Here is a 12,371-nt window from a genome sequence, read left to right on the forward strand (position 1 = left end):
AGTTTAGTCTGGATCAAGGTATGGTTTATACTTTATAGGCGCTCTGTAACTAATTCTCATTTTAATTATACGGCAATCTATTCAAATAATAAGTTTATATAGTAAAAAGTAAAATGCATTAAGTTTAACACAAAACTAGCATAGTGTCCGTGCGATGCACGATTTATAAATCAAATTATCAACCCCGTAGGAAAAATAAAAATAAAAACAAAGATAATTCATTTACTATTAAAGGACTTAGTTACTAATAGTCAATAAAAAAAAATTAAAATGAACGTTATTTGAATTTCTTTTAATTTTTTATAATGTTATTTTATTAATTGAAAAATAATTGAATAATATTCCACATAGCTATATAAGAAGTGGATTAATTTATTTATATCTCCCGTTGAGAAAAAACTAAAATTTTCTTATCATACCATCCGCATCAGTAGCTACAATCAATCTAAAATATACATGTTTTATTTACCCGTCGCACTCATTAAATATATAGACACAATAATAACCTTATATTTGACCTACCAGAACATATATTTTCCTAAGTTAAGCATTGTGCCAAAAAATATATATTATATAATATTCATATATATAACCAACAGCTAATTAAATATAGTATACAACACAAATACTTCGTATATAGGTATGGATACTGATAATTTTATAAAAATAAAATACACGGAGTATATATTACTAAGATTTATCCCTACCTTAATTATAAAATGGTTAACAAAACTCTTATAATAGTGCATGGACATTTATATATCTAAAAATGTTCTTTTTACATATATTTTCCCCCATTTAATTTTAAAAGCCTTAAAATTGTCTCTTGAATTCGCTAAAGTTTAAAAGGTTATGTTTATTTCAATATTTAAAGTCATTTACTATTTTCATTTCCTTTTGTTTTAATTTTTCTATTTAGAATTTATTAGACTATTAGGTTTCAAGATCGAAGTCAATATCTTTTTACCGTACAATCACTAAATCAAAGTCGCTCAACTAAAGTTTTGGACATTGCATAGCTACACAACATCCAACACATTTAATGATTACATGCAAATAATTTTAATAAAACTACCCATTCGATATAAGTTATTAAACAATTTAACTATATATACATTTTGATAGGTTTATATCTTTCATATTAACAAAAATTTACAAATGTTATTATTATATTTTGAAAAAAAAATTAGACTTTGGAGTTTTGTATAAGATAGATAAAGGATAAGTTAATTCCCGTCATATATGCATTGAGTTTTGGGTGTTCTATCCGGTTCACCCTTTGGGCTAATCCAGATTTGAGGAGTTGTTCTAAGCTATTAGGTTCCACCCCCTTCCGATTGTTGTTGCAGAGGAGCGAACATAGGTCCTCCATACCAATTAAATGTAGTCTCAATCACCACTACACCAAAAACCAAACACTTGGTATGGAGGACACGTGTTATAAAATATTATATTATATACATATACTTTTTTATATTATAAAAAATATTATATTATATACACATACTATTGTAGTTAAAAGTATTATTATGTATAAAACAACATAAATTATTGCACATGATTGTTGTATATCTAGTATAGTACATGATCAATGCACGATTTTTAAATCAAGATGTTAGTTTTTCTAAAAAAAAAATCATAAGTAATAGCATTGTTAATATGAATATTACAATTTAAAACACGAGTAATAGTTATAATACATTTTATATCTATCATTTTTCCGTCAAATGTCTAATTCAATTTAACTTTTATTCTTCTTGTTTAAATTGGTTATTGGTTCTTTTTTTTTTAATGCAAGAAAAACAAAAGGTCATTGTAAAAGACATTGTATAGAAAATGAAAGGCCAATTAAAATTAAATTTTTGTTCAAGATTATGTATTTTTTTCCAAGACAACATTTCGGACAGCATTCAGTATTTGTCAAGGAGTACAACAAACGATAAAAGTAATTTTTACACTATTTTGTATCTTTATCAAAAACTTTTGTATTCAACCGATTACTTGAATTGAATTTAGGATAACTTGTAGACTATTTTGGGTAACTTTTATCAATAAAGCATAAATAACTTTCATTCATTACAGGGTAGCTTTTATATTAGGTGCACAATATTTTATTGTACATCTGATTTTTTAAAAATGTTTGCATTGATTTCATAATTGACGTCAAACTAAATTCTATCGATTTTATTTAATTTTCATAAAAAAACAATATTAGCCTTTCAAAATACGAAATATTTGTTTCCTTAATTATGCCACTTTAATTATATTGCTTCAAATTAGTTATTATTCTTTAACTTGACTATAAATAAAGATTGGAAAGACTTTATGGATTATTTGTAGTATTATAAAGTATATATTTATTATAAAAAAAATTAAATCAATATTTATGTTAGGAAATCATGAAAATCTTATACATGTATAGAAACTTGCTTTTATTGATTGAAGTTTAACAAAAATAACTATGCTTGAATATGTAAACAGTAATTATATAGATATATTTTATACTTAAGATAAGAAAATGAGAGAGTGACATTTGTCATCCTCACATTGAGGCGCTTGTCTTTTAGTATAATATATAGATAGATAGATAGATGATACTGTAAAGATTAGTTATAAAGGATTTGTCGTTGCCCTCTTTTAAAGGATTTATTAAAGGAAAAAGATATTTGCAATTTGCAGCCCTAATGGCTACATATAAGAAGCTAAAAGTGGAAAGAATAGACAATAAATAAACATTTATTACACCGATTTACTCGTGAATTGTCAATAAATTACCAACTTAATACTAAAAACGGAAGTATATTAAATGTTTATATGCAGCCCTAAGGGTTGTATATAGCATTACCCTTTATTTAATGATGAATGTATCTCATCTCACTAATTAGTTGTTTTTCTTAAAAAAAAAATATCTGCTCAATATTTATTACTTTGTATCTTATTTTTGAATTAAATACGGAGTAAAAAAACATTAATTTGCCTTTTGCATGATTTATATAGAAGTTGACTTGATTTTTTTTTTTTTTTTTTATTTCGCATATAATAAACATGTGTTATTAGGTAATATACAATGTCTTCCTTAAAAAAAAAAAACAAAAGGTACGGAGTAATATATATATGTTACTCCGTATTAAACTAGTCATGATTTTTTTGTTTTTTAAAAAGGAAAAATTAAAATAAATAATCCCACATTTGCTCGACCTGCTCTAAACGAGCCTACCTTTGCATATTCTAGGAACGAGCCCACCTTTGCCCTATATTTTCTCAAAACAAGCCTTTTTACCTATGACCTATTGAGCAGGTTAATTTTTTTTGTTATTTTTTTTTTTTAGAAAACTCTTTCTCCGCCACGGCTCCACCTCACCACCCATTTCCCACGTGCATTCCCTGCCACCACCAACACTACCATCCCTGCTCCTCTCACCACTCCTCACCGCAACCAAAGCCACCGCATCACCTTCTCAGCAACAATACACCACCAAATAACAACATCAACCACCACCGTCACCTCTCATCTCCGACCTTCATCAACCACAATCATTCACATCACCTTCACACCCACAACTCACCTGTTGCACTTGCCCAGCACCACCACCGAACCGCACACACCACCTCTTCCAAACACCGCAAGCCGCAATAATCGCACCAAATAACAGCAGGAACGCCACAAGTCACTTGCAAACAATTTGCAAACCCCCGAATCACCAATTTGGCGCACAAGCAGAAGCAATTAGTAATTAATGCTCCAATTGAGTGGGTTCTTTAGGTGGGACTTTTAAGTGGTGGAGGTAAGTTAAGGGGGGTGGGTTGGTGGTTTTTTGGGTGAGTTAGGGCGGCGAGCCAGTGTGATAGGGGTGGGTGAAGGTTTCAGGGTGAATGAGGGGAGGTTGCGGGTGGGATTCAGGGTGAATGAAGGTGGTTGAGGGGTGGTTGTCGTTGCCGGGAGGTCAAGGGCAACAACCGAAGGGGGGGGAGAGGTGGTAGTGGCGGTGGCTGGGGGGAAGGGCAGGGGCGGCAGCCGGAGGAGGGATGGACGGTATTGGCAGTGGCAGTGGTTGAGATATGGGGGAGGAGAGAAAAGTTTTTTTTAATTATTTTTTAAAATTAAAAAAAAAATTAAAATTGGACCAATTAGAAGGTGACATGTGGCAGTCACCTTCTAAAATCGGTTGCTAACTTACAAAACCAGTCAAGGGCTTGTTTTGAGAAAATAGAGGGCAAAGGTAGACTTGTTCCCGGAATATGCAAAGGTGGGCTCGTTTTGAGCCGATCAAGCAAAGGTGGGATTATTTATTTCAATTTTTCCTTTTAAAAAATATTTTCTTATATACAATCACATATATTATTGCGGATTTGTCAAATATGTCAATCAAATTAAGCTTTTATGTTAAATTAAAAAAAAAAAAAAGTAAGAGATAAATGTAATTAGGACCCCTTTCATGAAAAGAGATAACTGTGTGAGACGAGAGTTGAAAATTTGTCTATCTTTTCTACCCAAATGCCCAATCTCATGCAGTGGCTTCACAATTGCTGGATTTTGCCACACAGGCCCAAGATTCAATGTCAATAAAGCCCAAAGATTTCTTTGTAACAAGCCACATATGACCCAAATTGGGCTTCCAACCCAAACACACACTACTAACACCGGTCCACGTAGTTTGCATGACCACTCCTGATATATATTGGTCCATATATAATCTATATAAAATTGCACAATTAACACATCCCAATTGCTCTTATAATGAGTTCCCTACTATAGTTTATATTACTATCTCCGTTACAGGTTATGTACAACGATTTGACATAAAGTAGAGAGGAAAAATGTCAAATCGTTGCACATAACCTGTAATGGAGGTAGTATTATAACATGAAAGCATTCAACCCACCTCCTTGGAACATATCATCGTGCCACATAGAGATAAATTAGCAGTTAGATAGTATGGTATATATTGGTGTATTGCAAAACCTAGCTAGGTCCCACACCCAAACAAAATGAAATAAAGTTGTGTAGTAATTTGTTCAAATTACAATAAGCAAAGTTATATAAAGTACGATGTTCATCATTCATTCGATCACACACACTAAATTCATTGCACCAAAAAAAAAATCACTTTATTTCTTCAGAAACTTAGTCATATTGTCCAACCAACGGTGTTAATCTTATGTGCAATTTTGGTCATCTTCCTTTCTCTCTTGCTTTTCTTTAATAATTGGTTTTATTTGTTAATTATTTTATTTTTGGTTTGTAACTAATTGGTTTGTGATTTGCAAATTACTTCATATAGTGACAATAGTGTTACATACAAAGGTCTTCCATTTTGCAAAATGGCATGTAGTTAATTAACAATATATGTGGCCAACTTGCAATGCGCCAATGCGTGTAACACTATAAGAAGTACTTAGCAAATCACAAACCAATTAGAGACACACAATTAGCTTTAATAGTTATATTATGAAAGACTTACATATATGTACAATAATATGGTGATGAGCTAAAACATTTTATAGGTTCACTTTTAGGCATTGTATAGCTTAATTAAAGTGTTTAGAAAATTGGAGAAGTAGTCTAGCTCACTATAGGAATCTAGAATATGCATGTTAGCTTTGTTATAAATTAAACTTAACAAACCAAAGCAAAGAATGGAATTATATCTAGCTCATGTAACTTAAAAAGACCAACACCCAAGAAAAGAATGGAATCAATTCCATCCCATTCCAAATAGCTTAATTAAGATATATATATATATATATATATATATCACTCCGAAAAATACTTCGTAATTCAAAAAACAATAATCAAGAAAAATCAATCTTACATAAATTCGAAATACTAAATATATGATTCATCTTAATTCATAAAACTTTTACGGCTTTACTTGATATATACAACCTACGTACTAGCCATATACAAGTACTTTAATCAATTATAGAGACCACCTTCATTTTTTTTCACATTTATCAACCATATACAAAATGGCTATATATGCATAATCAAAGTACAAAATACTAGGGACTATTCAAAAAAAAAAAGTACAAGATACTAGGGAATTTCCAATCTCAACCTAGATGAACCTAATTACCATAATGAAACTGAACTAATATCCCAAAAAAAAAGCCGTTTATTTGTACATATGAAAATTTAAAAACCCTAACATTTCTATATAATAAGCCCTTACTATAGCCATATTGCTAGATCCTAAGCTCCTTAATTAACTATGTGAAGACACAAAGTCGAACCCATATAGCCTATTTCAAAACTTGATGATCTACCTTGAATTTTGTCCTTCGGCTAGTCATTCCATTAGAGCTTGCATCTAGAAACTCAAACCCCGGCTCAAAAGCAGCAAAGCTAACATACTTATTGCTAGCCAAAGAAAAAAAATATACAACAATTATGATGAAGCGAAGGAAACTCTACATAAATCATAATAGAGCACTAAAACATTGAAGAAATTTCGAGGAAAATTGCATCAAACCTTAACCATCATCATCCTAGGAGGTCTTTCGGATCTTTTGGAACAACAGCAACAACATAAGAGAAGCAAGAGAAGACAACCTAGTATTATTGCTGGCACTGTTAGAGACCTTGGAAGGTGTAGACAATGAAAGAAGTCTCCTATTTTGTGTGTTATTGAAGAGCTAACATGGGATAATCTTTCTTTGGTACTAGAATTATCTTCCATTACTATTTGATCTCTTGTATGTTTTTTTTTTGTCCTAACTTAATGAATAGGCTAACACCTTTTTATGTACAAGTTCAATGATTTAATTAGTTCACTTTATTATATGATGATTATTGGTTATTTGGCTTAAGGGTTAAGGAATTGAATATGTGTTGGGTTTGAGTGCATACATACATTTAGATCACTTTAAAGTTAAAAACTAACCTTTTGTTATTATGGATGTCATACTCAACTTTCTTGTGAGAAAGGTTAAAGGATATTGGATGGTCTAAAGTTCAATATATTACACCTAGCTTAGGTATAATGTGAATAAAATTTTAGACATCCTATTTAGTTCATCTTTTTTTTTTTTTTTCTTTTTTTTTTTTTTATGTAGTATGACTATTGTACGTATTTGAGCGGGATTTTTTTTTTTAAATTTTAATGATTACACAAAGTTTGGATTGTTTTGATGGATTAATGGAAGTAATAAAGATACATGAATAATAAAAAATGTAACGGTTTGATCAATAACATAATACTAAAGGTGAATTTGATATGACACTTGTCATGTTTTGATTAAAAAAATTCCCGCCACTTTTACTTTCCTTTTTTTAACAATATTTATGAACTTTATTTTATAATATCCTATAATATTTAACTTTCAATTTGACAACTATATATAAAGTATATTCTATATGCATTCAATGAAAATATTTTGACATATAATATTTTATAATAGGTATTTTTTTTGACAAGCATAATAGGTATTTTTCTATATCAAACAAACATATACTACATATAAGGTAATATAAGGAATATTGGAATAATGTAAAACTCCAGTACTCCATAGTTCATATCATTCAACATCATATATTTTTTTTCCTTTGAAAGATTTTTTGCTCCAACCGGGATTGTTACATTTCCTTTTATTATATATTTGTTTTATTATTTATATTTATTTTGAGAATTGTTGATTTATTTATAAAAATAACACTACATTCAATAACTATAAAATTAAAATTAAAAACCTTGATTATTAATTGTCACAAAAAAAATTCAATTATATTTGTATAAAACATTATACCGTCAAAGTATGCTATATATAAATTATAAAACATTGTGCCAGTCAAAACATGCCACCAAAATAAGGATATATGGGATACATAAGTACATTTTACGGGTCATAATTAACATAACATTTTAATCTTATATAAAATCCTATAATCATTAAATATTGCTTCTTTTTTTAAAAAACTTTTGATATCAATATAATATAAAATACAATGGAAAAGAAAATCAAGTATTTGTTTCAATTAAAAATATTGATTTTTATTTTTAATTATTGTTAAATTAATATTATAATTTATAAATATGCTAAGTAAAAACCGTGCATTGCACGGGACTTAAACTAGTTATCTCTAAAACGAAACTAAAAGCTAAGGGTTCGTTTGGCATTGTTGTGGTTTTCTGTTTTTTGATTTTTTTGTTGTATAAAAGTATATGATATATGTCACATAATGAATGAAAAATTATTTAAACTTATTAGAATCATAACAATATGAAAACTGACAATAGAAAAGTGGAAACACCTTTTTCTTGTTTCCTGTTTTTGGTTTTTGGTTTTCAAAAAAACAGGAAACAGAAAACCAAAAATGATGTCAAACAAGTCCTAAGTCATTTAATTAGTGAGACATCAGACATCTAAGTATAGCTTAAAAAGACTACGGCGAGACTTGCTAACATCTCCTTATAATTTCATTACCAAAAGTACTACTACCGCAATTTCATATTATTTGCAACGATTAGACATTTTTCCTCTCTACTTTATGTCAATTGTCAAATCGTTGCAAATAATATGAAACGGAAGTAGTATTACAAGTGAATTAAGCAACATGGTCATTGTTTGGTAGTGTAACCCTAAATTAAATTAACTTAAGTGCACTTATCTCTATATATGTACCTGTTGTATAAAAGAATCTCTAAGGAAGGGCGACAACACACATCTTTCAAACTAAATTTGTAAATCGTCTAAAGCATGCTACTTGCACATCACTGTGGCGGTGCTTGTTTGAAATTAAAAGAAGTTTACATAAAGAGAGAATTAGGAACATTGAAAGCAGAAGCAATGGAGGAAAAGAGATAGAAATAAAAAGGGCCAAATTAAAAGAAAAGAAAAGAAAAGGTAACTAGAATACGACCATATATAGAGTCACTCACACATAACTAGGGAGCCTCGAAGCACGAGTATTGTGGGCTTTGGCCCATTACAATCAACCACTCAAGTTTCAACTAGAGCTGTCAATTCGGGTAAACGGGTTGAGTTTAGTTCGGGTAAGAGTGGGTCGGGTCAACTCCGGTCGGGTCAATTCAGATTAATTCCATAACCTATGCAGATTGGGTTTGGGTTGGGTCATGCTTGAGTCGGGTCACGTCGAGTCATACTTCTTATCGGGTTTGGGTCAGGTTAAGGTCAGGTTAATAACAGGTCGGGTTACATTCGGGTCGGGTTACATTCGGGTTTTCACGGGTTAGGGTAATTCTCGGGTTCGAGTCGAGTTCGGTTCAAGTCAATAATATGCGGGTTAGAATCAAGTCGGGTCATTCTTGGGTTTGAGTCGGGTTCGGTTCAAGTCAATAATTTGCGGATTATAATCAGGTCTGGTCATTTTCAAGTCGGGTCATTCTCGGGTTCACGTCGGGTTCGGTTCAAGTCAATATTTGCGGGTTATAATCAGGTTGGGTCATTTCCAAGTCGAATCATTCTCGGATTCAAGTCGGGTTATGTTCAAGTCAATAATTTGCAGGTTACAATCAGGTCGGGTCATTTCCAAGTCAGGTCATATTCGGGCTTTTTTTTTTTTTTTTTTGAAATATGGTCATATTCGGGTTCAACTAACTATAAATAGATAATTATCATTTTCATTAAGATAATAATTTCCTTTGACTATAATATATATGGCAATATACTAGGGAAATATAGTATATAATTTAGGAAGATAATTATCTCATTTGACCATACAACAAATATATACTATATTTAACTCTTAAATTTGAGGATTATGCTTCTTTTTTTTGCTGCCTGGACCGACTTGGTCTCCCAAGACAAAATGCTTTGATCAACAATAATAAGGTGGTCTAAATTGCATTTAAGGTGATTTGAAATCGGGTCATGAACAATTTGGGTTGAATTTAGGACGAGTCAATAACAAGTCGTGTTGATTTTGAGTCGGGTTAGTAACAAATCGGGTTGAATTTTTGGGTTGGGTAAGTAATAGGTATGGTCAAATTCGGGTTGGTCAATAACAAGTCGGGTTGATATCGGGTCGGGTTTGTAACATGTTGGGTTAAATTTGGGACAGATTAGGAGCAGGTCAGGTTAGTAACAAATCGGGTTAAATTCGGGTTTTGACGAGTTAAAACGAGTTTGGGTCAATTTCGATTCAAGTCGGGTTCGGTGCAACTTAATTAAATTCGCCGTTGCAAACCGGTAAATCGATGCAAGTTGTAAATCGATAAATTGGCCGTTTAAAAGCAAATTGAATGGTTCCACACACCCAATTGGACTCCCTGAGGATATTAGGGACTATGGTAATTGGTAAACATTTCGGCAATTATTATTTCCGGGCGAAAAAAAGTCAAAAAATTCCAAAATTGAAGGCTAATATCCACGCTTTTTGAGATATTTTGGAGGTTTATTTCAGGTGCCGGTGTCGACAAGTCTTGAAATTCTATGGGAAACATCTCGGGGTCATATAATGCCGTTTGGAACCATATATAATCATTATTTTTTGTCCTAAATGTTCGTGGTAGGCATGAATTAATGAAATCGGTGCAAGGTGTAAACTGGTAAATTGGTCGTTTAAAGGCAAATTGGATGGTTCCACCCACCCAATTGAACTCCCGGAGGGTATTAGGGACCATGGTAAACATTTCGGCAATTTTTATTTTCGGGCGAAAAAAAAATCAAAAAATTTCAAAATTGAAGGCTAATATCCACCTTTTTTGAGAAATTTTGGAGGTTTAGGAGCCCAGTGTAGAAAAGTATTAATATTTTAGGGGATATATCTCAGGGTCATATAATGTTGTTTGGAACCATATATGATCATTATTTGTTGTCATAAATGTTCGAAGTAGGCTTGAGTAAATGAAATCCGTGCAAATTGTAAGCCGATAATTAAATTGGACTCCCGAAGGATATTAGGGACCATGGTAAACATTTCAGCAATATTATTTCCGGGCGAAAAAAGACTAAAAATTCCAAAATTAAAGGCTAATATCCACACTTTTTGAAAAATTTTGGAGGTTTCGGGGCCCGGTATCGAAAAGTCTTGAGATTCTAGGGAATACATCTCGGGGTCATGTAATGTCATTTGGAACCATATATGATCACTATTTTTTATCATAAATGTTTGTGGTAGGCTTAAGTTAATGAAATCGGTGCAATTTGTAAACCAATAAATTGGCTTTTTAAAGGCAAATTGGAAGGTTCCACCCACCCAATTGGACTACCGGAGGGTATTACAGACAATGGTAAACATTTTGGCAATTTTTATTTTCGAGGGAAAAAAGTCAAAAAATTGCAAAATTAAAGACTAATATCAACGCATTTTGCGAAATTTTGAACATTTCGGGACTCGGTGTCGAAATATTTTGAAATTCCATCCGGGGAATACATCTTGATGTCATATAATGTCGTTTGGAACCATATATGATTATTATATGCTGTCATAAATGTTCGTGGTAGCCTTGAGTTGATGAAACCGGTGCAAGTTGTAAAATTGGTAACTTTGTCGTTTAAAGGAAAACTGGATGGTTCCACCCATCCAATGGGACTCCCGGAGGGTATTAGGGACCATGGTAAATATTTCGTCAATTTTTATTTTCGGGCGAAAAAAGTAAAAAAATTCCAAAATTGAAGGCTAATATCCACGCTTTTTGAGAAATTTTGGAGATTTCAGGGCCTGTTGTCGAAAAGCCTTTAGATTTTAGGGGATACATCTCGGGGTCATATAATGCCGTTTGGAACCATATATGATCATTATATGCTTAAATTAATGAAATCGGTGCAAGTTATAAATCAGTAAATTGGTCGTTTAAAGGAAAATTGGATGGTTCCACCTATCCAATTGGACTCCGGGAGGGTATTATGGACCATGGTAAACATTTCGGCAATTTTTATTTCCAGGCGAAAAAAAATATAAAATTCAAAAATTGAAGGCTGATATCCACGCTTTTTGAGAAATTTGGAGTCTTCGGGGACCAGTGTCTAAAAGTCTTGAAATTCTAGAGAATACATCTCGGGGTCATGTAATGTCGTTTGGAACCATATATGATCATTATTTGAATTGTTGTCATAAATGGCCGTGATAGGCTTGAGTTAATGAAATCGGTGCAAGTTGTAAACCGTTAAATTAGTCGTTTAAAGGAAATTGGATGGTTCCACCCACCCAATTGGACTCCTAGAGGTTATTAGGGATTGTGGTAAAAATTTCGGAAACTTTTATTTCTGTGCGAAAAAAAGTCAAAATTTCTAAAATTGATAGCTAATATCCATGTTTTTTTAGAAATTTCGAAGGTTTTAGGGTCTGGTGTCAAAAGGAAATGAGATTTTAGGGAATACATCTCGGGGTCATATAATGCCGTTTGGAGCCATAAATGATCATTATATGTTGTCATAAATGTTCATGGTAGGCTTGAGTTAATGAAATC

At 31.8% G+C, this 12,371-nt stretch overlaps 1 long non-coding RNA gene across 1 annotated transcript; it reads right to left on the reverse strand.

Moving 5' to 3' along the window:
• Positions 1 to 5,793: 5,793 nt before the first annotated feature.
• Positions 5,794 to 7,250, reverse strand: LOC110721574. The gene is made up of 2 exons (XR_002511432.1): positions 6,474 to 7,250; positions 5,794 to 6,361 (listed from the first exon to the last, which is right to left on the reverse strand). It is a non-coding gene; the product is annotated as an uncharacterized LOC110721574 (long non-coding RNA).
• Positions 7,251 to 12,371: the final 5,121 nt, after the last annotated feature.

The sequence above is a fragment of the Chenopodium quinoa genome, unplaced genomic scaffold, assembly GCF_001683475.1.
Source record: "Chenopodium quinoa cultivar QQ74 unplaced genomic scaffold, ASM168347v1, whole genome shotgun sequence".
NCBI lineage: Eukaryota > Viridiplantae > Streptophyta > Magnoliopsida > Caryophyllales > Amaranthaceae > Chenopodium > Chenopodium quinoa.